Source organism: Callithrix jacchus, chromosome 3, assembly GCF_049354715.1.
Source record: "Callithrix jacchus isolate 240 chromosome 3, calJac240_pri, whole genome shotgun sequence".
Lineage (NCBI taxonomy): Eukaryota > Metazoa > Chordata > Mammalia > Primates > Cebidae > Callithrix > Callithrix jacchus.
The window spans coordinates 142,880,884-142,906,303 of NC_133504.1; the positions used below are offsets into that span (position 1 = coordinate 142,880,884).

The window sequence follows — 25,420 nt, forward strand, 5'->3', positions numbered from 1 at the left end:
CTCTACAGTACTGGGTGGAGAGTCCTTTTTCAATCCTATTCCTAAGCCATCTCCCACTGCTATAAAACTTTCCACAATCCCAGTCATTGAAGTGGTGGCAGGGTTTTTGGAGAAACCCTTCCCTTGATAGTATTCAAAGGCTTCATTATGCAGTGGTTATGCTTATAACATGTCCCTCTCAGAACAGTTTTCTGCAATGGGGTCAACATGTTTCCCCACAAAGCACGAATCCTGGAAATGTCTGACTAACTCTAGCATCATGTCTTATGGGGGTGAAATAGTTCTGCTATCTGGCTTGAGGAATGTAGCTTTCCTAATTTCAAGTAATTCATCTCCTAGGGGTGTTTTTATGTTTTTCTTGGTCAACTACACAGTCATCGCATTCTGCAGCCAGGAGCAATTTGTTTCTCTGAAACCATCCAGCTTACAAGTTTTGTAACCAGGAAGGGCGTTGTGGTGAACAGTCCTGTCTGACACAGACTGATTCATTATTGCATTAGGGAAATAATTTCTTGTCATCTTATTAGAATATGCATTTGGCAGCTGGATAAGATTGCATTTCAGTTTGTAAAAGAACAGTGGAAAACGTGGGTTGTGTTGAGCTTGTTTGTGACTATGTGTATCTGTGTTTTATTATGCAATGAAACTAAAAAAATAGAAGTGAGATTCTGAAAGCCCCAGAGCATGCGTGACTTGTCATGAAAACGGGAAGCAGGTTTTCTGGCAAGGCTGAGTATAGGTCCAGTGAAATTGTTTTGAATGTGATGATTTAGCTATAATGTCTGATGAAGTATGATTTAGATATAAAATCTATGGTAAAGTAAAGCATAGGCCTAGCTGGTTGACTCAACACAGGAGAGCAGGCAACATGAGGTTATACTTTGTTTTGTCAATTACAGGGAGCCCTCCTTACTACACACACCTATGTGTTTGAGGAGGATAACTTCAGAAAGACTGTGTAATTGGATGGTATTATACCATTCATCTGAAAAATTGGGAAATGAGAATTTGAGGTTTAGGACTCTGATGATAGAATCGTACCTTATATGCTGCAGCTAGGGTAAGATTGATCGACTTACTGACTGATTCATTCATTCAGCATGTGTTTATTGAACAGCTGCTGTGTTAGAGGTTCTTGTCTAGGCCCCGAGGATATAATGGCAAATAATGCAGAGTGAGTTTCTGCCCCTGTGGACTTTGTAGTCCAGTGGGGAATACAGCTCAATAAGCAGACTCAGTTACAGCGGAGGGCTGGGAACGCAATGAAATGGGTAGTGTAGTTGCAAAGGGAGGCCAGGGAAGGGTCAGCCAACCCAGCTCTGTGGAAGGGTCAGGAAGGGCTTCTTGGAAGAAATGATGTCTAGACAATGACATAAAAGATGAGGGGCAATCAGCTAGGCACAGGGCTGTGGTTGGGGCCAGGGAGAATTTGGCGAGGGAAGGGAATGAGCTACAGAGTGTCAAGCAGAGGGAACTGCAGAAAGCATGGTGTATTGTGGGAACTGCGAGAAAATGACAAATGCCTAGCTTCTAACACATGAAGCAGGAAAAGAGTGAAGGCAGGGGTCAGATCTTGCAGAGATTTGCGGAGCATTTAGAAAGACTGCACTTTATTTCCAGAGAAATGGAAGTTATCGAAGAAGCCTAAAAATATCTTGATCTTAGTCCTATTTTTGCAGGGGTTGGGGGTGCAGGAAGAGGCGGTAAAGACAAGCCAGGAAGCCAGACCAAATTCACATGGTGGGCAGTTCAGTGATGGCAGCAGTTTCAGCAGGATAGCTGCAGGACTTGTGGGTCCTCATGGCTGGTCTGCTGCAATGTCGTTGCTTTCACTCTCTGCTATAACACCAATTTTCTTCTATTTTCTTATAGATATTCTCTCCAGATATCCAACTCAATCTAAATTATCTGTGCTAACAAGGTGAAAATGAGGAGTAAGTACTGCAAAGTAATAACCTAAATCATCCATCTGATTTTGGAATGCGACCACATAAATGGGCCCAGTGTGCCTACTCATACTCACTGACATAATTACTCTTTTTTGAAAAAACAGCTTTATTGAGGCATAATTGATGTACAACAAACTGTAGATATTTAACATATAGTCAACCCTCAGTGTCCACTGGGAGATTGGTTCCAGAACCTCTGAGGATACCAAAATTCATGATGCTCATGTCCTTTATGTAAAATGGCATAATATTCACATAAAACCTATACACATCCTCCCATATATGTAAAATCATCTCCAGATTACTTAGAACACCTAATATAATGTAAATGCTACGTGAATTGTTGTATTTTTAATATTTGTATTTTTATCGTTGTATGGTTATTTTTCTTTTTTTTTCCAAATATTTTCAGATTGAGGTTGGTTGAATCCACAGATGTGGAACCTGCAGATACAGAGGGCTGACTGTATACAATTTGATGAGCCTTGACATATGCATACACCCATGAAAACACCACCACAATCAAGGTAATGAACATATCCACTGCCTCTAAAACTTTCCTTGTGTCTCTTTGTTGTCGTCATAAGAATATTTAACATGAGGCTGAGCATGGTGGCTCATGCCTGTAATCCCAGCATTTTGGGAGGCCAAGGAGGGCAGATCACCTAAGGTCAGGAGTTCGAGACCAGCCTGGCCAACATGGTGAAACCCTGCCTCGACTAAAACTACAAAAAAAATTAGCTGAGTGTGGTGGTGGGTGGTGGGTGCCTGCAATCCCAGCTACTCAGGAGGCCAAGGCAGGAGAATTGCTTGAACCTGGGAGGTGGAGGTTGCAGTGAGCCAAGATCGCACTACTGTACTCCAGTATGGGTGACAAAAGTAAAACTCTGTCTCAAAACAAACAAACCAAATCACTTAACATGGTATTGAGATCTACCTCTTAACAAATTTTTAAGTGCACGATAAGAGTGTTGTGGACTATAGCAAACGTGTTCAGCAGAAGATCTCACTCATCTTGCGTAAATGAAACTTTCATCTGCTGAACAACAGATGAAAGTTTCCCATGTCCCCCTCCTGCAGCCTCTGGCGACTGCCATTCTACTCTCTGCTTCTATGAATTAGACAAGTTCACTTAACTCCTGGAAATGCAACCATGTTGTCTTTGTCCTTCTGGGACTGGCTTATTTCCCTTAGCATAACATCCTGCAAATGGCAGGACTGGTTTCTTTTTTAAGGCCAAATGGTATTCCATTGTTGCATCCCTGCTCTTGAACCATACTGGTGCAGGCTTAAAGGAGTAGGATTCTCCAAGCCACACCTGGTGAGAGGGAGAGGAGCTTTAATGAAGATGAACAAATGGGCACTCTGGACCATTCTTGGCACGTTAGCCTGAGCCCAGTTGACTTTCTGAGTCACAGCATTCTTTAAAATAACACAGTTTCTCAAGGTATCTTCTGTAGAACCCCAAGTTTCCAGGCTTGGAATAGATAACACTGGAAAGTGGGATTCTCGGTTAAGCAATTCTAGTTAGCATGAGGCCAAGTTCAATTTCTCTACTAAGAAAGTTACGGCAACTTTCTTTTTTTTTTTTTTTTGAGACGGAGTTTCGCTCTTGTTACCCAGGCTGGAGGGCAATGGCGCGATCTCGGCTCACCGCAACCTCCGCCTCCTGGGTTCAGGCAATTCTCCTGCCTCAGCCTCCTGAGTAGCTGGGATTACAGGCACACGCCAACATGCCCAGCTAATTTTTTGTATCTTTTTTTTTTTTTTGAGACGGAGTTTCGCTCTTGTTACCCAGGCTGGAGGGCAATGGCGCGATCTCGGCTCACCGCAACCTCCACCTCCTGGGTTCAGGCAATTCTCCTGCCTCAGCCTCCTGAGTAGCTGGGATTACAGGCACGCACCACCGTGCCCAGCTAATTTTTTGTATTTTTAGTAGAGACGGGGTTTCAGCATGTTGACCAGGATGGTCTCGATCTCTTGACCTCCTGATCCACCTGCCTCGGCCTCCCAAAGTGCTGGGATTACAGGCTTGAGCCACCGCCAGGCCTACTTTCATGTGTTAATGTTGCATTGTAACTTCAAGAAAAGAAGCATAATTTGCATTGGAAGTTCAACTGTTTTCACAGATTCTCCTAGCCTGCTTGAGTATAGAAACTTTCAATTTTTTCATGGGGCACTGAGCAACACAGGACTGATTGAAAGCCATTTTGGAAAGGACACTGTTGTCTCTGAGGCGGAGAGTGCCTCCCAGGAGGAGCCGCGCAGCCCAGGGGTTCCAGGGGCTGGTGACGTGCTTGTCTATCTGTGGCAGAAGCACATCTTGGCACGCACACTAACAGCTTTAGGGTTCTTCTCTCCAGGAGAGATAGTTGGTCAGTTTGTTGACTTCTCCAAGGAAAATTCAGAGAATAAAGTAACCAGACCAGGGAAACAGCCATTCTTTTGTAAAAACAAACACAGGAGCCCCTGCGTCAACCAATCCCACGGAGAGTAACTTGCTCAATATTTTAAATAGTTTTAAAAGAAGGATTTGAGGTCTTAAACTTGGCATTGAGGAGAAAAAAATAATTTGTGTTAAAAAGAAACATATGTGAGACAAATGTCAGGCAGCTGAAAATTAGGGATAATTTTGACACATTTTTCAATGAAAAAATATAAAAAATAGAGATAGAAATAGAAAAACTGTTAAAAAGCCCACCTTTCAAAAACAAGTTCTGTTGAAAAAAAGACAACCAGTTCTGGGTGACATCTGCCTAATGGTATAGAGTTTTGCAAACAGCAAAAGGGTGAGAGAATCCCTAGGGCACAATGCTAATTGATCCTCAAGAGGAGCAACCAGGTCTGGAGGATTTGCTTGAAATGTATTGTTCTAAAAATATTCTCACCAGTCAACATAATTTTTCCCCACTCTTCGGATCTTACCAGTATGTGTATAATAGCAGAACAACCCAAAGGAAATAAAGTTTCAGCTGTTCATATCACAAGAAGACTATGAAATCTACTATGAATCAGTGAGCCAAAGAGGCTTTAAAAGATTTTAAGAGTTGAATGAAAGGAGGTTACAGCAAAAAGATAGAGCCTGGAATTTATCAAGAAGATAATTTTTTCCCATCAGATTAAGTCCCAAGTACTTTCCACACATAACTTCCATCTTCATGATAACACTGAGAGGTTCACATTTTTCCAAATTTACTGATGTATAAGTTGAGTTCAAAGAAGTGAAGAAACTTTCTCAAGTCCCTATAATTATTGAGTGTGGAAATAATATTTTAACCCAGATTCATCATGTGTGTCTCTGTTCACTGCTCCTACTCCCAATGGCAAAGTTGTTCTCACCCAAATACATGTAATTTGAAAGTCAAGGATAAAAGATCTTGGAGAAGCCATAAACTTTTTTTTGTTTGTTTGATTTTTTGAGACAGAGTTTCACTCTTGTCACCCAAGCTGGAGTACAATGAGGCCCATTTTGGTTCAATGCAAACTCCGCCTCCTGGGTTTAAGTGATTCTCCAGCCTCAGCTTCCAAAGTAGGTGGGATTATAGGTGCCCACTACCATGCCGGGCTAATTTTTGTATTTTTAGTAGAGATGGGGGTTTCACCATGTTGGCCAGGCTGGTCTAGAATTCCTGACCTCAGGTAATCTGCCCACCTTGGCCTCCGAAAGTGCTGGGATTACAGGCATGAGCCACCATGCCAGGCCAAAAAACTTTTAATGACTGTTTTAAAATCTAACAGAATCCCCTGGGTGAAAACAGATGGGTGGGACTGGGAATGAAATGGTTTCAAAAACCTATTAATTTTATTCAGCAAAACTTATATAACACTTTCCAGGCACTGGCTTAAACATTTTTCAAATGTAGATCCTCCTAACAATCTTGTGAGATAAGTACAATTAGCATCTCCTGTTTATAGAAAAATAAACAGAGAGGTTAAGTCACTTGCCTAAGGTTACCCAGCTAATCAGTGGCAGGAAATCAGGCTCCAGAATCTATATTTTTAACCTCTATGCTACTGAAAGTAATGGTTAAAAGCACAATTACTTTTGCACCAAGCTAATATGTTCCTTTTTTGATCAGACTTTTGAACTCTAAGGAAATGCCACACTAGGATGCTGGGTCTGGTGTTCAGGTTTTATAGTGTGTTTACTTGCCTAGTGTCAGATGCAATTTAGGCAAATACTGATTTTCAAAGCTTTCCTGAATACTACCATGTCAACGAACATAAGGCCTGGATGTCTATATCCAATGAAGATCTCTTGACCCTGCCCAATCCACATGTGCTCTTCTCAGGGGTGGTCTCGTTTCATCAGCCATGGCTAATCAAATGCCTATGACCTTCTCATTTTGGTGGACAGTGGGTGGGGAATTTGTCTCGCTGGCAGAGTAAGGACCATCTTACTAGCACAGGGAAAGGAGAAGGCTCTCACCTTGGGTTACTGCATCATTCATAGTGCTCAGTCACCATATGTGTTCAGATGTCTCAGAAAAACCCAGATTAAGAGTAGTAGCCCTTGCCACCTCTGTTTCTCTCTCTCTCTCTCTCTCTCTCTCACACACACACACACACACACACACACACACACACTTACAGACCTGACAGCTGAGTCAGGATCCATATGAACAAACATTTGCCCAGAAGCCTAATGGGGCAGTGTTATGCTTGGGATAAAGGAGGAGGCCCTTGAATAAATCGTTTTAGCAGAGTTGAGACTCCAACTGGCCCTATAAATAATTATGACATTGAAAACAAGAGGTGGGGGTGGAGAGCTAGCACAGCCCTTTTGAATAGCAGTTTATTGATAGACAAAGTACTTCTTGATGTTAATTGCTTTCATCCCTTTTCTCTAACTAGGTCAAAACACAAACAATTTTTTGCCTCTACTGAAAGATGAATTATACAAACCATGAAGCAAAAGATAGGAAAATAAAGATAAAACTCTAAATTGTGGAGTAGATGATTCTCCCATTTCCTTTAGCTGACCATTTTCTTTGTTTTTTTTTCTGAGACCAGGTTATAGCACTGGGTAGTTTTTGTATTTTGGTATAGATGGGGTTTCACCAATAGCCCAGGCTGGTCTCCAACTCCTGGGCACAAGCGACCTCAGCCTCCCAAAGTGCTGGGATTACAGGGGTGAGCCACCACACCTGGTCCTTTTTCTTTTATGTAAAACAAAACAAGAAATATTTCCTTTAACTTACTTTTATTTTTCATTGGTTTTCCAACTTGACAAAAATCTTCATTTGTTTCTTTTTAACATTTTCCCCTGAGAAAGGCCCAAGGCTTGGGATCTCAATTGTCAAGTTTTAATCAGTTCCTAAAAGACAGATGAAGTCTTTGAAGAAAAGCTATTGTAAATGGTATCTTTCATCAAGGGAATATTATTTAAAATATGTCTCCTTATGGCCAGAACCTGACAGGTAGCAGATCCTCACAGGTCTAACATGTCACAACTGAAAACATTGAAAATTGTGGGTCTTCTGGTCTGAACATTGAAACCCATTGAGTTTTAGGAAAGGAGATTGCTGGAATGTATTGGGCGTCTGGAAAAATGAGCACTGGCCTGCCAGGTCTATTGAAGTTTTGCTCAAAAAGAGAATGAACACAATGCTAAGAATCATAACTGACCCTCAGCATTTCCAGATGTGGAACCAAGTGTCAGCGTAAATTTCCCCAGATTTGTTTCCAGGACGGGCTTGTCTAGCAGTGCTGCACGGAACACACAAGAAGGCACCACAGTTGTGGCCAACCTTCCCGGTGAGAAAGGGCTCTACCTGTGTCCTCTCCAGCACATAGCTAATGTCTAGAAGCCAGCTCTCCAGAGAGAAGGTAGAGCCATGCTTTGACAGCTTTGGGATGGACTCTGCCTACCTTCCATATAAGGAATTCACTTCTTACTCATGCATCTTGAGCTGTGGTTCAAGACACAGAAATAGTTAGCTTTCTTCACTAATATTGTATCCTATACATTTCCATACATATGTATGGCTATACAATCTTTATCATCATAGTTTTAATTGTTGACCATCATCCCTTAAGTAACTATCTTGTAATGTAATTCACTATTCCCCTGCTCTCAGAAATTGAGGCCCTTTTGATTATTTAACATAAAAAAGCTATAATTAGTATATTGATACTAATTGTAGTATCATTCATTGATACTTCAGTCATTACCCCGTGTTTTCTATCATCCACAGTGTCTCTATGGGATTTACATGAATCATTGGTGTACACAGTCCTTTGGCCCTTTTGTCACATCGTCACTTGGAAATCCATTAGCAAGCAAGTGAAAGGGAAAAGGATTGAGAAAATGTTCATTCAGTGAAATCTGAATGCAAACTGCAGTGAGATCTGTGCAAGTCTTTAAAAATCAAATTGACTTTTTCAAAATGCAAAAATTAAAAAAGTGGCTGAAATTGCCAGCAATCTTAACCATCTGAATATAATAATTCCACAGCCACATACACCAAAATAATACTGTTGTGCTATTTTTGTCCAGTTCTTTTACATCTGCAGAGATAAAACAGCATAGCAAATGATTATATAAAGTGCTTACTTTGTACCAGGTAGTTTTGTGTTGTATATGATTTATGAACTCATCAAACCCTTAGAAAAAAACAATGGGGAAGCTACTATTATTTTTTCCTATTTTCAAATAAGAAACTGAGTGTGAGACAGGTTAAGTAAGCTGCCCAAAGTTAGAGCTAGAAGGTGGCAGGGTCGAATATGAACCCAAGCAGTTCAGCTCTGGAATCAATACTCTTAACCACGACATTACTGCCTTTCCAGAATGCACGTATAGTCTATGTTGGCTTTCTTCAGTAACATTATATTATATACATACTTCCAAATGTGTATGTGGCTATATGGACTTTATCACAATTAATTGTTGCAAAATGTTTTCATATAATTTTCCATAATAATTTAACTTCCCCCACTATTGGAAACTGAATTCCTCTAGTTGTTTAAAATTATTAACAATCTATAACACACAATTCCACAAACATGATTATTTTCAAGCCATTTTGTAAAATTTCTGTGATATAGATTCCATCAATGGTATTGTTAGGTCAAGAGTTACACATTTTTATGACTCATGCTACGTATTTCAATTGTCATTTCCAAACGAGTCATTCTAATTCACATCACCAACATTACTATATGAGAACACAAGATTCATTGAAGCCTTGCTAGAATTGGATATTATGATTTATATTTGTAAATTTAATGGGTTAAAAAAAGACCCCCTCATGTTAATTTTCATTTGATTATTAGACATGTGAAATGCTTTTTAATAGTCTTCTTTTGAGGTGAAATTTATTACTGTACAATCTATGCACAGTAAAATTAATTATTTTTAGGCATATGTTTTTGGCAAATGTTTATAATCATACAACTACCATCTCAGTCAAGATATAACATGGTTCCATCCCTCCCTAAGTACTCTTAGGGCTCTTTGTAGTCGATCTCCTCCTTATTCTCCCACCCCTGGCAACCTCTAATCTGCTTTCCCATAAATTTTTACTCCTAATTTTTCCAGAATGTCATACAAATAGAACCATACAGTACATACGATTTTGTGTCTGGCTTCTGTCATTTGGCACAATGATTTTGAGATCAGCCATTGGTTGCATGTATCAGTAGTCTGCTCCTTTTTCTAACACTGATATTCTATTGTCTGAATGTGCCACAGTTTGTTTATGCAGTCACCAGTTGGCAGACAGTTGGGACATTTGTTTCCCAGTTTTAGTGATTATGCATAAAGTGGCTATAAATATTTGCAAACAGGTTTTTATGAGAACACTCATCTTCTTTTGGAATTTTCTTGTCCATGTAATTTTCTTTACAGGCATTTTAAGGTTTTTGTTTTTTATTTTTATGAGCTCCTTATTGAACACAAATTTTGAACTCTTTTTCAAACATATTTTCAGGACTCACTTATTCTAGTCTTTAGAACTGTTTTTACTTGAGCTTTACGTCTTAAAATGTACTGAAACCAGTCAGTCATTTCCCTCATTATTTATTTTATTGCTTCTATGCTTAGAAAATTATCTCTATTTTAGAGGTTTGATAAATACTGCATTTTCTTCATTGATAGGTGGTTTGAATCTTTTATTCTGAATTTCTGTCCATCTGGAATTGGTTTTATTCACTGGGTAACATCCTGTATCTTTACCTATGTAATACTTTATAATTATACTAATATTTACACATATCACCCTATTACAGAAATCTATAAAGGTCAATAAGGAAAGTTTATGCAAAAGACATTATTTGACACTGTGTCCCAGGCTTTAAAGAGATGAAATAAGTAAAGGATGCAGTTTCTGCCCTTGAGTTGTTTTTAGACAAGTTAAAAGTCAGAAGATACTTAAGTTAGAAGGACAATTCAGGATAAATATTTCTGTTTGCCTCAGTTGTTACAGAAACGGGAGTCCCAGAATTTATGGCATAATCAGGAGGGCTGGAATGTTGATTTGGAATTTTAGGCCTTATCAAAAATTCTGGGCTAATTGGACTGATTGCACATTAGCCTGTATAGTAGCTGATAAGACATCAGAAATAGCCAAGACAAACCTGCCATCAGTAGACTTTGCCTGGTCTTCTGAATATAATCACAGTTGATCAATAAGTGACAGTGGAAAACTCACTTTTTCAGCTTACATCTTCAGCCACTCCCAATCCTTCTACCCTCTATCTAGACCGGTGGAGTAAGGACCTTAAAGGAAGTAGAGTGGGCTGTGCCTCAACTCATTCACCTAACTGCTTATAGGGAGAAAGAGGAAGCAAAAAAAATGAATGAGAGAAAAATGGCACAGCAACTGTGCCTATGTATCAGTGTGACTCAATCAGTGTCTTGATCTCTCACCAAAATGCTATTCTGAGTATGGCATCCCTGTGGTTTGGGGACTCATTCGAGTCTTCTTTATCGAAGCTCAGGAGTCAGACAAACACAGGCTCCAATACTGGCTCTGTCACTTATTAGTAAGATTGTAACATTGTAAATATATTTCTGTATATACGCATAGGTACACAGGAAAAAATACACTGTAAATCATTAAAGGAGGGAGTATTACCCTTCTGGGAATCAAGGTGAAAATGGCATCAGTAATAGGATCAAATCCTAAGGAGAGGAAAATCCCATGCTAACAATGGCAGCTGATGTTCAATGAGCACTTGTTACATGTTGGGTGCGTCTATAATTCATATACACTAGCTTCAGGCCTCCTGCTGTAGCTCCCTAAGGAATACGTTATTAACCTGTTTTACTAATGAGGAATTGGGGCTCAGAGGACTTAGATACTTTCTTTAATAATCCTGCACAGCTCTGAAATGAAGGAGCTGCGATTTGAATCTAAATCAGTCAGATTCTAGTACATGAGTTCTAACCTTGATACTGTACTTCGTTGCACTAAGTGGTGGCCACTAGATTATTTCAGCTTCAACTCCTGTGACTTTTGCTCCATTGCTGAACCTGGGGAGTTCTGCATTTTGTTTTCATAAGGAAGGTGGTTTCCCTAATAACTCTCAAATCCCTCTGCACATGTCTAAAAACATTCATTTTCCTCTCATTTTTTCAACCATGTGACATATCGTTATCGTCACTAATTAGTCTAGGGGCATTGGAGAAAAGAAGTTTATTGGAACTAACTCTTATATGGTTGCAAGACTCCATTGTTTTCCCCAAGAGGGGCCTCATGAGTGGGTCCGAGGCTTGCTTTTAATCCCACTGTTACAGTTGACGCCTCCCTTGTAACCTTGAATCCAATGCCCAAGAGCCATTCTTGATCCTCTTTAGGGATTGGCGAAGGGAAGGGCAGATTGCCTTCTTATGAAGTCTGACAACTTTTCTTTGCCCTGGACTAGTCTGACTGGGACAGGTGTTTAAGAGGGAAGCTTCCAAAGTAACCTGGGGTGAAAAGAAATGGGAGATAGTTGACATCCTTGATCTCTTGTTAGATTAATGTAGTGACAAGTGAGACAGGGCTGCCATCAGGGAGGCGGCCTCCCTCAAATGTGGGTGGTTAGAAGAGGTCAGAAAGCTTGGAGGGAGGCTGTTAGGGTTATTTGAAGAAAAAGAGGAGTTTGGACCTCTTAGATGTCAGTTGGTAATTTAATGCTGGCTGTGGAATCCACTGGCCATCAATTTTGATGAGCTGCCCTAGCTGGAGAGATCACATTTAAGCTCTCTTACTGGAACTCTTCATTTGCTCTGTGTGCAAAGCAAGACAAACTGTTGATTTCATTGTTTTATTTTATTTATTTGTTTAGAGACGGAGTTTCACTCTTGTTGCCCAGACTGGAGTGTAATGGCATGATCTCGGCACACTGCAATGTCCGCCTCCCAGGTTCAAGCGATTCTCTTGCCTCAGCCTCCCAAGCAGCTGGGATTACAGGCATGCACCACCATGCCTGGCTAATTTTGTATTTTTAGTAGAGACGGGGCTTCTCTATGTTGGTCAGGCTGTCTTGAATTTCCGACCTCAGGCGATCTGCCAGCCTAGGCCTCCCAGAGTGCTGAGATTGCAGGCGTTAGCCATAGGGCCCAGCCCGATTCCATTGTTTTTTGTTGGTCCTGCTCCTGTTGCTGAAGCACTTCCTTCTACTTGGGATAGAACAGTTTTAAGGCAGACAGTGTCTGGAGTTGCCAGTTTATATCAGCTTCTGATGTCTGAACTGAGTAATCTATGGCTATCAGCTCCCATAAGAAGTATGATAAGAGATTCAGGAATATGTGGGAATATCTTTAAATCTTTGCTGTGGTTGCCTCACTTAGGGGGCAAATAATTTAAACTAAAAGATGTCTAGCCTTGGATTGTGTGACACACTTGAGTTCACAAGCTGTGAAGCCCGTAAAACGCTGGCCTCCTGTCACTCTCCTCCCAACCAGCAGCAGGGTCCGCTCTGACCTTGGGGTCACAGTGCTTTTATGCTCATTGTGTCTTGGCACTCAACTTCCACCTTTGGGATCTATAGTCAGCTTTTTCTCTCAGCAGCTTAGGTCCCTTGAGACAAATTTTTCCTCATCCTGGACTCTAAACAAGCACGTGATCAAAATCACTTCTTCACAGCATTTTATCCAAAAACCCAGTCAGTACCCTCTGTTTCTGGAGGCATTTTAACACTTAAATTGTTTTTTAAAAATAGGGGTTATACTGCCCATGATTTAAAGAATCAAATACGTTTATAAAAATACAGCGGCCTCTCTGCATCTGTTCATCACTCCCCAGTGACTCTTGCTTTCAAGCCTGCTGGCCCTTTCTTTTGGTCTTTATCTCTGAATTCTGAAATCATATGCTTCTACCGAAACTCAGGGTTTTTCAGTTTCAAGCATTGTCTATTGATTTCCAAGCATGGGAAATGAGGATTTATCCCTCTTTCCCACTTCCACTCAATTTGTCCATACACAGACATTTTTGTCCCTATTTGCTCAATATATTATAATTGTGATTTGATTGATAAGTAGCACCCACATAATAATGTCTTTGTAAACTCTGTAGATGAGTCATGTATGTTACTTTGCTAGCAAAATTTTGTTTTCCTTGAATTTGATAAATAATTGTCTTTTTAAAAAAACATTTGGCCAGTTTTCTTTTCTTTTCTTCTTTTCTTTTTCTTACTTTCTTTTTTCTTTTTTCTCTTCTTTTTTTTTTTGAGACAGAGTCTCTCTCTGTTGCCCACTGTTGCCCAGGCTGGAGTACAGTGGTGCTGTCTTGGCTCACTGCAATCTCTACTTCCTGGGTTCTAGTGACTCTCCTGCCTCAGCCTTCTGAGTAGCTGAGATGACAGGTGTGTGCTGCCACACCTTGCTAATTTTTGTATTTTTAGTAGAGTTGGGGTTTCACTACATTGGCCAGGCTGGTATCGAACTCCTGGCCTCAAGTGATCCACTTGCCTCAGCCTCCCAAAGTGCTGGGATTGCACGTGTGAGCCACCGTGCCCAGCCCATTTGCCCAATTTTCTATGCAATTAACTCTACTATATTCCTAAAGTCTCCCCCACTTGTGTGACTCTCAGTACTTTTACATACATGAAATAATTCTATGAATTTCTTATGCTTGAAGAGGTATCACGTTTCCTTTTTGTTAGATCTTTTGTTTCATGCATTCTATGTGAGAAATAATAAAATCCTAAGTTCTCCAATCAACTGAATGAACTCCCCCTCTTGGCCAAGAGGACCCAGAGAAACCTTTAAAAACTGAGTTCTCAGCCACGATGGGCTGGGAAGTGATACATACCTCATTATATGTCCCTTCACTAGCCATCATTAGGTTTTCTTCCCTAAGACTGAACAGAAATCACCACCGATTTCAACCAACCACTTGATGCTGCCCCTCCCTTTGGTGGTTTCGACATGGCAGGTGACCAGGATTCCTTCCTAGTAAAAGATCACCAACCATGGAGTGATTCTGGCCAGTTTACAGAGGGCTGCACACTGAGGGTTGCATCCTCTGCTTCACCTTTTGATGTATAGGGCTTAACTATAATACATTTAAATATTAAGTCTCCACCCCCAGTTGAACATGGGTGGCATGTTACATATATGTTATTCTTCTACCCATGTGTGTGCCTCCCCTTCATGAATATTCAAAGCTCCTCCTATAACCTGTTGAATGTGTATACTTAGCCAACCCATTCAGCATAAATTCCTGTCTTATCCTTCCTTCCTTTCCTCGAAGTGCTTGTTCTTGGAGGAGCTTCTTCCAGAGGCTATGCTTCCCAGCCTTCAGATGGCCAGACTCTAGGCTATAACCCTTTATGAGAAATAAAGCTCTCCTTTCCAAATTTATGAATCTTGTGATTTTTCAGTTGACATATATCTGCCTCTTTCTTGATTTACTCCTTTGTTTTGATGAAGTACCTTTGAGAAAGAAGTACATAAGAGGTAAGTTTTTTGAGAACTTTGATTCTGAAAATGTCTTTTACTTACCCAAGAGGGATTCCATTTATCTTGGTATTCAACATAGAATCCTATGTTGAAAATAATTTTTCTTCAGAATTTTTAAGGAATTGTTCCCATGTCTTTAGTTTTCAGTGTTGAGAAGGCTGATACGATTTTGATTCTTGATCCTTTGTATAAAATATGTTTTTCTCTTTGGAAGCTTTTAGAATTCTTTCTCTCCTATTGCCTTAGGTTGAGTTTTCTAGAAATAGACTGAGACAGAGTTTGAGGGCATGTGATTAACTGAGGGATTCATCTTGGGAGAGAAGATAAGCTAAGGAAGCACCCTAGGTCTGGGGAACAAGCTAAGGATGTGGTCTCCACTGGAGCTTCCATCTGATCCTGGGATGCCCTGAAGCAAAAGCTGAACCACAGCATTGGTCCTCATTTTGAGACAAGCTGACTGGCCTTCTGAACCTTCAAGTCAGTTAGTCATCGGTTGTGAGTTCTCTGGTGTAGGAGTGGAGTGGGGGTGGAACCTCCCAGATGACACAGCTTCTGCTTTGCTGAAGGAGTTCTCCAGAGAAGAGATCTGTAGGTTATCAGCAGCCAACACGAAGAGCAGTTGCATGCATTGGCTTAGTAAAGGGGACCTGGTCAAGGTACTAACAATGTCTTCTAGACATGTATTTTGAAATTTCACAATGATTGCCTTTCACCCGGGAAATTCCGTACTTTATTTAGTTCTGGGACACCTTCTTCAATTATTCTGTGGATGACAACATCTTCTCCAGAACTCCTATTTTTTTAGATGTCAAAGCTCTTGAACTTGTCCTCTAGTATTTTCTTATCTGTTCTCTCCAATGTCTCTTCTCTTTTTCATTTTGTTCTTTCTTTATCTTTCTTTTGAGATATTTTACATTTCTGAGATCTTATTTCTAATTTCTAAGGCCTCTTCTTTGCCCTGAATATTCTTATATCAGTAGTTTTCTACCCATTTTATGGTTGCAATATCTTCTTTTCTGATAATAGTAGCTGACCCTACCCTAGTTTTTCTTCTCCTTTCATAGTCTCTGTTTTCTCTAACTTGCTTTGTTGCTAATCTTTCATACTGAGGCGTTCCCCTGCTATGTCTGTTTCACTGTATGCTCATATTTGATAGTGGGACACTAGAACACAGATTGGAAACTTTGGACAGTGGGGTCATTGACTGTGAACTTCATGGTGGGGTGAGCTGGATAGGCCATTTTCTGGTGGAACCCTAAGAGTGTTAGGTCTCTTCTTGGGAATTGGACAGATTCTACAGAGAAGCCTTTACTAGTTTTTTTGCACGCAGGATGTAAATCTGATTTTCAATGTTTTGAGAGCCGCATAGGTGGAGATGACTGGTTGAGTTTTGACATTCAGTAAATATTCATTTTATCCCCCTAATTTTATTACATGATCTCCATCCTCAGCTGTGACTGGTGTTCTGTAGTCCAGAGACTATGGTTTACATTTTTTCAAAGACCAACCCTCTGTCTGCTTTAGGGTGACAGAGAGCCTGTCACCTTGACCCCATTTTACTTATGCAAATTTCTGCAGCTTGCTTGAATTCCAACCCTGAAAATGGGTTTTTCTTTTCTACCACATGGCCAGGATACAAATTTTCTAAATTTGTGTTCTCTGCTTCCCTTTTAAAGATAAGTTCAAGTTTTAAGTCACTTCTTTGCTCATGCATATGAGCACAGGTTTTCAGAAGCAGCCAGGTCAGATCTTGAACACTTTGATGTTTAGAAATTTCTTCTGCCAGATACCATAAATCATCTCTCTGAAGTTCAAAGTTCCACAGATCCCTAGAGCAGGGTACAGTGTGCCAGTCTGTTTGCTAAAGTACAGCAAAAGTGACCTTTAATCCAGTTCCCAATAGGCTCCAATTCCTAACAAGCTCCTCACTTCCATCTGTGACCTCCTCAGCCTCTATTTCACTGTCCATATTACCATCAGTATTTTGGTCACACACATTCAACAAGTCTCTAGCAAGTTTCAAACTTTCCCTCATCTTGTTATCTGCTTCTGAGCCCTCCAAACTGTTGCACCAGTTCCAAAAAGCTGCTTCCATATTTTCAGATACCTTTATATCAATACCCTACTTCTGGTACCAATTTTCAGTATCAATCCATTCTTGCACTGCTATAAATGAATACCTGAGACTGGGTAATTTATTTAAAAAAAGAAGAGGTTTAATTTGCTCATTACAAACTGCCCCCATGATCCACTCATCTCCCACCAGCCCCACCTCCAACACTGGGTTTACAATTTGGCATGAGATTTGGGTGGAGACACAGATCCAAACCATATCAGTTATGCTCCCATATCAAAGATCTCATCGGAGCCCTAGCATCAGAAACAACTGTTGTGGGGGATGCAAAGCTATTTCCTGCCTTTATTTCCACCTTCTCCATCCCCTGAAGGTCATGGAAAAGACTAGTGCCTAATCAGGAGAAAGAAAGTTCAAAAGTTTGAGAAACACAAAAACAATAGCCTACTAGCACACACTTTTGGTGCTCCACCATATCACCTTGACTTTCACCCCTACACACCTGGGGCTGCTTGCTGTCAACAATTCCTGAATATTTTTTTACCACATCTGTGCATATTATTACCACACCTGTGCATAGGAGAGGTCAGATATACCATAGAATTAAAGCCCTAGGGAATCACCCATCATTCCATAACAGATGAAAATGTTATTGGTGGATAAATTTCCCAGCTGGCTAGCCCCTAATTTGGCTGAGGCAAGTATGCCTCTGAGGTATGTTCTACACTATCTTCTTGAGCTCCCCAGCAGGATTGAAATCCAGGTGCCCACCATGGTAACCTGCTCAGTAATGCACTTTTTTATTGGCTTCCATCCCTTTCCTGTCTCACTTCTTTATGGCCCCACTCGTGCTTTCCATAGTCACCCCCTAAATAAACTACTTCCATGCACCTGCAATTTTTTTTTTTTTTTGCCTCTGATAAACTTTTGCCTCTGGTAAAACCCAGACCAAGATATTCTCTAAATAATAATATATCTAAAAGATGTTATGCTCTTACTCTGAACTTGGTAAAAGTATAATAAACTCAGATATACAAGGAGATCACTACCCCAGACACACAGAATGTTGGAATACTGCAACGTCCAAGAAGACTTACACAGTTAAGTCTTGGAGTTGGAAAGGGTACAAATGGTAACTCAGTTTGACCTTCCATTCAGAATTAGAGTCATTCATTCTAAAGATCCCTGACCAGTGACTACCTCAAGCCCTTGTTCAAATACTGTGAAATGCAACAGAATACCCAAAGAAACCAAACTCTTCATGTTTAAGTACCAGTCTTGGGTCGACTGTGGTAGACCCTGGAAAGAATAAAGAGAATAAAAAATATCCCAAAAGTGTGGGTGGTTATTGGGAAAGAGCAATTTTGACTGTCATATACTAGAACACCAGTAAGAATAGACATTGATAAACATTCCCAAGCCATTAAACCAATCTTTAACTCATCTGTTTCTTTGGTATTGAATTCCAAAAGATTTTCTTCTCTAGTTTCTAACCCACACACATTTTCTGTAAATAGGAAATCTCTCTCTCTCTCTCTCTCTCTCTCTCTCTCTCTCTCTCTCTCTGAATGAGCATCTCTTGACAGCCATCCGGTGGACCCTGCTGACACTCAGTAAATGGTAAACAGTTTTCACAGCACATGTCCACTCCTAGTCACATAAACCTCATCAACGACTCCTTATCACAGAGTCTCACCCACTGTGTAAACAAAGAAAGGCTAAGAAGTAGTGTGAATACTCAACTTATTGCCAAAACCAGGAACTGCTTATACGAATTGCAGCAGCAAACCCAGCCTTTCATAGGGGATGCTAGAACACTGGTCTGTTTGCCATTCTTCTCTTCTCCCCTGCCCTGTAGTACTCTCAGAACCACTGAACATTTTCAAGGCATATTAACATGAAAGTTATTAAATGGTGAGAAACTAACCAGTCTAGGGAGTCACAGATGCCAGCCACAAAACTTTAGAAGCCGAGAGCAGTCAACTGCCATGAGCTGTATGCATGTGAATGAGGAGGCGATGTGATAGAAAGAACATGTATTTTGGAGTCTGTTAAGATTTGAATTTCAGTCACCAGGTATGTGAGCTGAGGCACTTAGGCTCTTTTAACTTCAGTTGCTTCAGAAAAATGAAAATGATACTGACGTTTCAAAGATTCTTTTGGGGAGTAAACAAGGTAAATATGTAAATTTTCTTAGTAAAATATCCAACAATAAGGCAATGTACCAATGTTACATATTATTGCCTTTTCATGCTGCTATACTAGATTTGGTAACAACAATACCCCACTGCTATGTGAATGACCGAATCTGAATTTGGTAAGCTTAGTCAATCCAAAGTAGTTATTAACTTTAGTTAAAAAATTTTCTTACCATTGTTAAGACTATGACTTGTAGACCCTTACTGCATGCCAGACACTCTGTTAAGCTCTCTTCATCATCACCTCATTTAATTCTTGAAATAGATCTATGAGATGAGATACTTTTTCTGTTTTTACAGGCGAGAAGTGTGGGATCTTCTGTAAGTATATCTGGGAACCAGGACATGGACAAAGAAGAGGACAAAGGAAAAGCAGAGGAAGGCCTTGGCCAGAGGCAGCCTAAAGGCCAACCTCTACACTCCAAAGGTCTAATTGAAGAGTCTATCTGAAGAATGGGTAGGCAGCATAATGGGTTAAGCTGTTAGATGTGTTCTGTCAAAGGAAAAACTCTGCTTATGAAACATCTAGTTGCAAGGAACCCGAGACTCAATGAAAAGTGGCGTAAGTAGAATGGAGCTTATGATCTCACTTAACACCAAGTCCAGAGATGAACTGGGTCCATGGCTAATTAGACTGTGTGACTATGTCATCAGGGGCCCAGGTGTTTTGCATTCTTCTGTTCTGCCATTCTCAGAATGTCTACAGCCCCCTCTCCTACCATCCGTTGCCCAATTGCTGGATAGTTGTAGTTGTTTCTAGAATTTCGTGCAGAAAATCCACACCCAACAAAGAAGAGTGCATTTCCTTCCAGGTGTCTGTCTTTACTTTTTACAAAGAAAAGCTCGCTGGAATTCCTTAGAGGATTATCCCTTAGGTTCCATTTGTTAGGACTGGGTTACATGACCATGCCTAAATCAATCCACAGCAGAGTTAGAGGAATTAATATAATTGACTTAGACTAATCAATATCACCTTCTGGGAGCAGAAAGAGGGTTTTTTTCTGCCCTCTGCCACCTGAGGGAGGGGCACCTAGATAAACATGAAGGCTCCACTTGCAGGCAAGAAGTGTGTGTGTGCACATGCAAGTGTGAGCTTTGGAGAGCAAATGATAGTGTCTGCCCCAAGGGGGCTGCTTGCCACATCTCCCCAGAAAGCAATGAGAAGAGAGGAAATTTTCTTGGAATTATGTAAACACAAATTAGGCTGCACTGAATGCTCCAAGCCAGTGGTGTCTCATCTCTCCCTGAGCATTTTCATTTTGCTGCTTATTGGTCTGTCCTGCCTGGAACCTGCTCTCTGCCTGGTCTGAATCAGGCCTGGCTCCAATGCCACCTCCCTTATGACCACTGTAACCTCTCACCAGTTCCTATAGCCGGTCCTTACAGCCCTTGTTTCCAGACCTTCATTTCCTGAACTGATCATGGAACTTTCTGCCTATATATTTTTTTAAAAACTACCTGTTGACAGAAGGGATCCCAGCTTAAGAAATGCTAATGTAAACAATTCATTCAGCAAGAATAATTATTTAACAGAAAAGCAAAGCCACAAAGGCCATTTTGGAAATGGAGCATGCCCTCCTAAATATTCCTGGATTTTTATTGTTTGCTTTTTTTTCAGTTCCTACCTGAAAAGCTATTCTCTGTCTTCCCTCTGACACCAGAAAAGCAAAATCCTGCTGGCTCTTTTCCAGGGGTACATCCCTGTGACCATCCCCAGTTACACCACTCCCTTGGCAGGCACTACACATGATGGAGCCCGTCCTTTCTTATTCAGATGGTGGCAGGGGTAGGCAGAGCAGCCTAATATTAAACAGGGCTACCTCTAGTCCTGAAATGAATGATGGCAAAAAGCCCAGCATTAAAGACATAAATTAGCTGCAGGTTTTCAGAAACTTGCCAGTAACCCTCTGAAACAGGAAGAGGATACTTAGGGCTGTCCTGCTAACTCTCAACTGTGGGCCTTATGCTCAGGCCTGAGGCTCCCTGGATGCTAAACCTCCAGCCTTGGAGCTGACTCCAAGCGCATCAGGCTAAGAAGCTGCCTGAGATTCTGGAGAGGGCTGATGGGCAAAATCCCAAGATAACCCCTCCATTTGCAGGAGCAGAAGCGGGTTATAAATGTCATTCCTTTTCTGGGAGATGTGATATCTGACTCCATTAGACTTCCAGGGGAGCTAAAAACAAACAAACAGAAAATGAAAGGGCTTAGGATAATGGACGAGGATCAGGGCGGCCACTTGGGCAATGCTGGCTAGCTATTCCCGGGCATCCTGTGTTCCAGGGCCCAATCTTGGTTGGGACTTACAACTATTCTGTTCAAATGTGAAAGGAACTGGAAGAGTGTTTTCAACTCTGCTGCTTTCAAAATAGGCTTTTGGGTTTCTCAAGCCAGAGCCTTCAGTTGTGCAGTTGTGGATGTGAAGCCATTATGAATAAATATAACAAATGCAGGAGAGGATGTTGAGAAATAGGAACACTTTTACACTGTTAGTGGGAATGTAAATTAGTTCAACCATTGTGGAAGACAGTGTGGTGATTCCTCAAGGACCTAGAAATAGAAATTCCATTTGACCCAGCAGTCCCATTACTGGGTATATATCCAAAGGATTATAAATCGTTCTATTATAAAGACACATGCACATGTATGTTCATTGCGGCACTGTTTACAATAGCAAAGACCTGGAACCAGCCCAAATGCCCATCAATGATAGACTGGACAAACCAAATATGGCCCATATACACCATGGAATACTACGCAGCCATAAAAAATGATGAGTTCATGTCATTTGTAGGGACATGATGAACCTGAAAACTATTGTTTTCAGCAAACTGACACAAGAACAGAAAATCAAACACCGCATGTTCTCACTCATAGGTGAGTGTTGAACAATGAGAACATATGGACACAGGGAGGGGAGCATCGCACACTGGGATCTGTTGTGGGGGCGAGGGGAGGGACAACGGGAGGTGGGGAGGAATAATGTGAAGAGAAATGCCAGATATAGGTGATGGGGGGATGGAGGCAGCAAACCACCTTGCATGTATGTACCTATGCAACAATCTTGCATGATCTGCACATGTACCCCAGAACCTAAAGTACAAAAATATACAATTAAAACAAAATCTTTATATAAAAACAAGTGATAAACAGTTAAGGATTAACTGATGGCCTGCTCACGTCAAGCAGTCTTTGATACCTTCAAAGTTCCTATCCAATAGAAGGTTGGGGATCATCCCTTGAAGTTTGTGGTCATGAGAATCAAGTGTAGGACATAGAACTCTAAATTTTATCATTCAATGGGAAAGTATTTATCAAGTCCTATGTGCTCAATTACAAAAGAAGTGTCTCCTCTTTTTTCTAAAAGCTTAAAATCACCACAAACACATGAGAAGTTAAATAATCTCAATAACAGAACAAGAGCTCATGACAAGACTTGAGGCATTATGTGAGAAATTACAATGTACATGTGTTAAGACATTCATAGATACAACTGCAGTGAGGTATCAGAGAAGGCTTTTGAAAGGAGGCGGGACTTGATCTGGGGCTTACGTGTTGAAGGCTCTGGATAGATGAAGGGGGAGAGAAAGGAGGGATATTTAAAAAACTGTAAGGAATGGTCATGTGTGATTAGCATTGCTTCATATGTGAGTGTTCATTTATTCATGTGCTCATCCACTTATTTCACCAGCCTGAAAATCACTATCATTATGATCTCCATTTCCTTGATGTTCTAAAAGTTAATTTTTTAAATCACTATCATTATGATCTCCATTTCCTTGATGTTCTAAAAGTTAATTTTTTAAACAGCTTTATTGAGGTGTAACCAAAATACAATAAATTGCACACATTTAAAGTATATAATTTGACAAGTTTTGGCCAGGCATGGTGGCTCACTGTAATCTCAGCACCTTGGGAGGCCAAGATGAGAGGATTGTTTGAGCCCAGGAGTTCAAGACCAGCCTGGGTAACAAAGGGAAACCTTGTCTCTACAAAAATTTAAAAAATTAGCCAGGCATATTAGTGCATGCCTATGGACCTAGCTACTGGGGAGGTTGAAGTAGGAGAATTGCTTGGGTCTGGGAGGTCAAGCCTGCAGTGAGCTGTGATCGTGCCATTGTACTCCAGCCTGGGCAACAGAGAGAGACTTTGTCTCCAAAAAAATAAAATAAAATAAAATAGTATGTAATTTGGTAAGTTTTGACATATGTATACAACTCTGAAACCATAACTATAGTCAATATAGTGAACAGATCTATCACCCCTGAAAAGTTCTAATATTCTTTTCAAACAGCGAAGCTAGATATGTGGCTACAAGACACTCTTTCTACTTGGATTCTAAAAACCAATTCCTCTACCTTCTCTGACATGAGAGCCTCTTCCTCTTCCTCCACAGAACGTAGGTTTTATGTTTTAATAATAATCTTAAGATTATTATTACGCACCAAGGGCATTTGGCAGCCTGGAATTTTGTGTATTTCTTTATTATTCCTAAAGATAATCCCAGTGAGGTGCATACTAACTTTATTCCCATTTCAGAGAAACAGAAAGTAAGCCTTAACAAGGTCAGGTGCTTGCCAGGTCTAACAGTCAGTAGACAGCAGAGCCATGGTTCTATCTCAAATCAGTGTGCCTGTGAGGCATAAACTCTTACGTATATACCCTGAGACCCTTGTAAACCTTTTCTAGGACAGAAGAGCCTGCCTGCCTGGGACACGGGAAGGAGAAAATTGAGAATTAGATCTATAATCATTGACTCCTCACCATGCATCATCCAGTGAAGTCAGGTTGGCTCATTCAGCTTTCAGAGGTTAGATCCTAGCAATGTACATTCCTATCAACAGTGTACGAAGGGTCCCTTTTGTTCACATCCTTGCCAACACTTGTGATCTTTTGTCTTTCTGTTAGAAACAGTCATTCTAACAGTTGTGAGGTGATAGCTCAGTGTGTGTGTGTGTGTGTGTGTGAGCGCGTGTGTGTTTTAGAGACAGAGTCTTGCTATTTCACTAGATTGGAGTACAGTGGTGCGATCTAGGCTCGCTGAAGCCTCTACCTCCCGGATTCAAGCAATTCTTGTGCTTCAGCTGCCCAAGTAGCTGGGACTACAGGCGCGCACCACCATGCCTGGCTAATTTTTGTATATATTTTTTATTTTTAGTAGAGACAGGGTTACACCATATTGACTAGGCTGGTCTTGAACTCCTGGCCTCAAGCTATCTCCGTCTTGGCCTCCCAAAGTGCCGTGATTACAGGTGTGAGCCACCACCCCGATCCTCATTGTGATTTTGGTTTACATTTCTTAGATGATTAATCTGTCTTCTCAAATTCATTGTTGCATTATTCCCAACAGCCAAGATGTGGAAGCAACCTAAATGTCTCAATGAATGGATAAAGAAAATGTGATGTGGGGTGTATGTGCATGCGTGTGCATGTGTGTGTACAAAATGGAATCTCACTCAACCTTTAAAAAGAAGAAAATCCTGTCATTTGTAACAACATGGATGAACCTGAAGGACATTATGCTAAGTGAAATAAACCAGATGCAGAAAAACATATTTCATGATCTCACTCATATGTGAAATCTAAAATAGTCAAATTCATAGAAGTAGAGTACAATGGTGGCTACCAGGAGCTGGAGTTTTTCAGTTATATCTCAATGAAGTTGGGGGGAAAAAGTTATGACTTATTCCCTTCTGCTTCCTGTAAAACAGCTTCAGTGGTCCTGAGTGAGGATAGTGGGAAGGTTCCCACGTGCACTGCTACCCTGTGATCCCAATTAGTCACCCATTCTTTTTCTGAAACTCAACCAAGACCCTTTACACTTGGCAGAAGAAACACTTCCTCGAAAGAAGACAAAAGATGGGTGTCTCTTGCTCTAAAGTCTCCCCTCTGGCCTGTACCACGCTGGGGAACGAGGACTCTGTTCTGAATTCTCTGTGTAAATGTCCTGTCAAGCTGTTTATACTCACAGTGCATTTTCTTGGCTTCCCCATCTCTGTTAATTGCCCCCATTCAGGAACCTTTGAAGAGATAAAAGCCAGATTGCAGAAACACACTAGTGTTTATCACGAATGACTTTGTAGAAGATTCCTGTAACAGAAAGGGGGAGGTCCTTTTCTTCAGAAGCCAACTCTGCTGCCTTGGGTCTGGGGTTGACTTTTGCTTCTTCACCAGCTTCCTTTGAACTAGGGGTTCTGACTGTAGGAGATGGATAATTCCTACTCACGGGCTCTGAAAACTTCTATGAAGTTGCAGCTCATAACATGAAATGGGTGACATCACTGGGCAACTGTTTTTTTGATTGTGTGTTTC

The 25,420-nt window shown here is 40.8% G+C and overlaps 1 long non-coding RNA gene across 1 annotated transcript; it reads left to right on the plus strand.

Annotated features, from left to right (window-relative positions):
* The first annotated feature begins 1,860 nt into the window (after positions 1-1,860).
* On the plus strand, positions 1,861-24,661 carry LOC118152296 (uncharacterized). The gene is made up of 3 exons (XR_004740927.2): positions 1,861-1,934; positions 2,362-2,476; positions 19,411-24,661. It is a non-coding gene; the product is annotated as an uncharacterized LOC118152296 (long non-coding RNA).
* Positions 24,662-25,420: the final 759 nt, after the last annotated feature.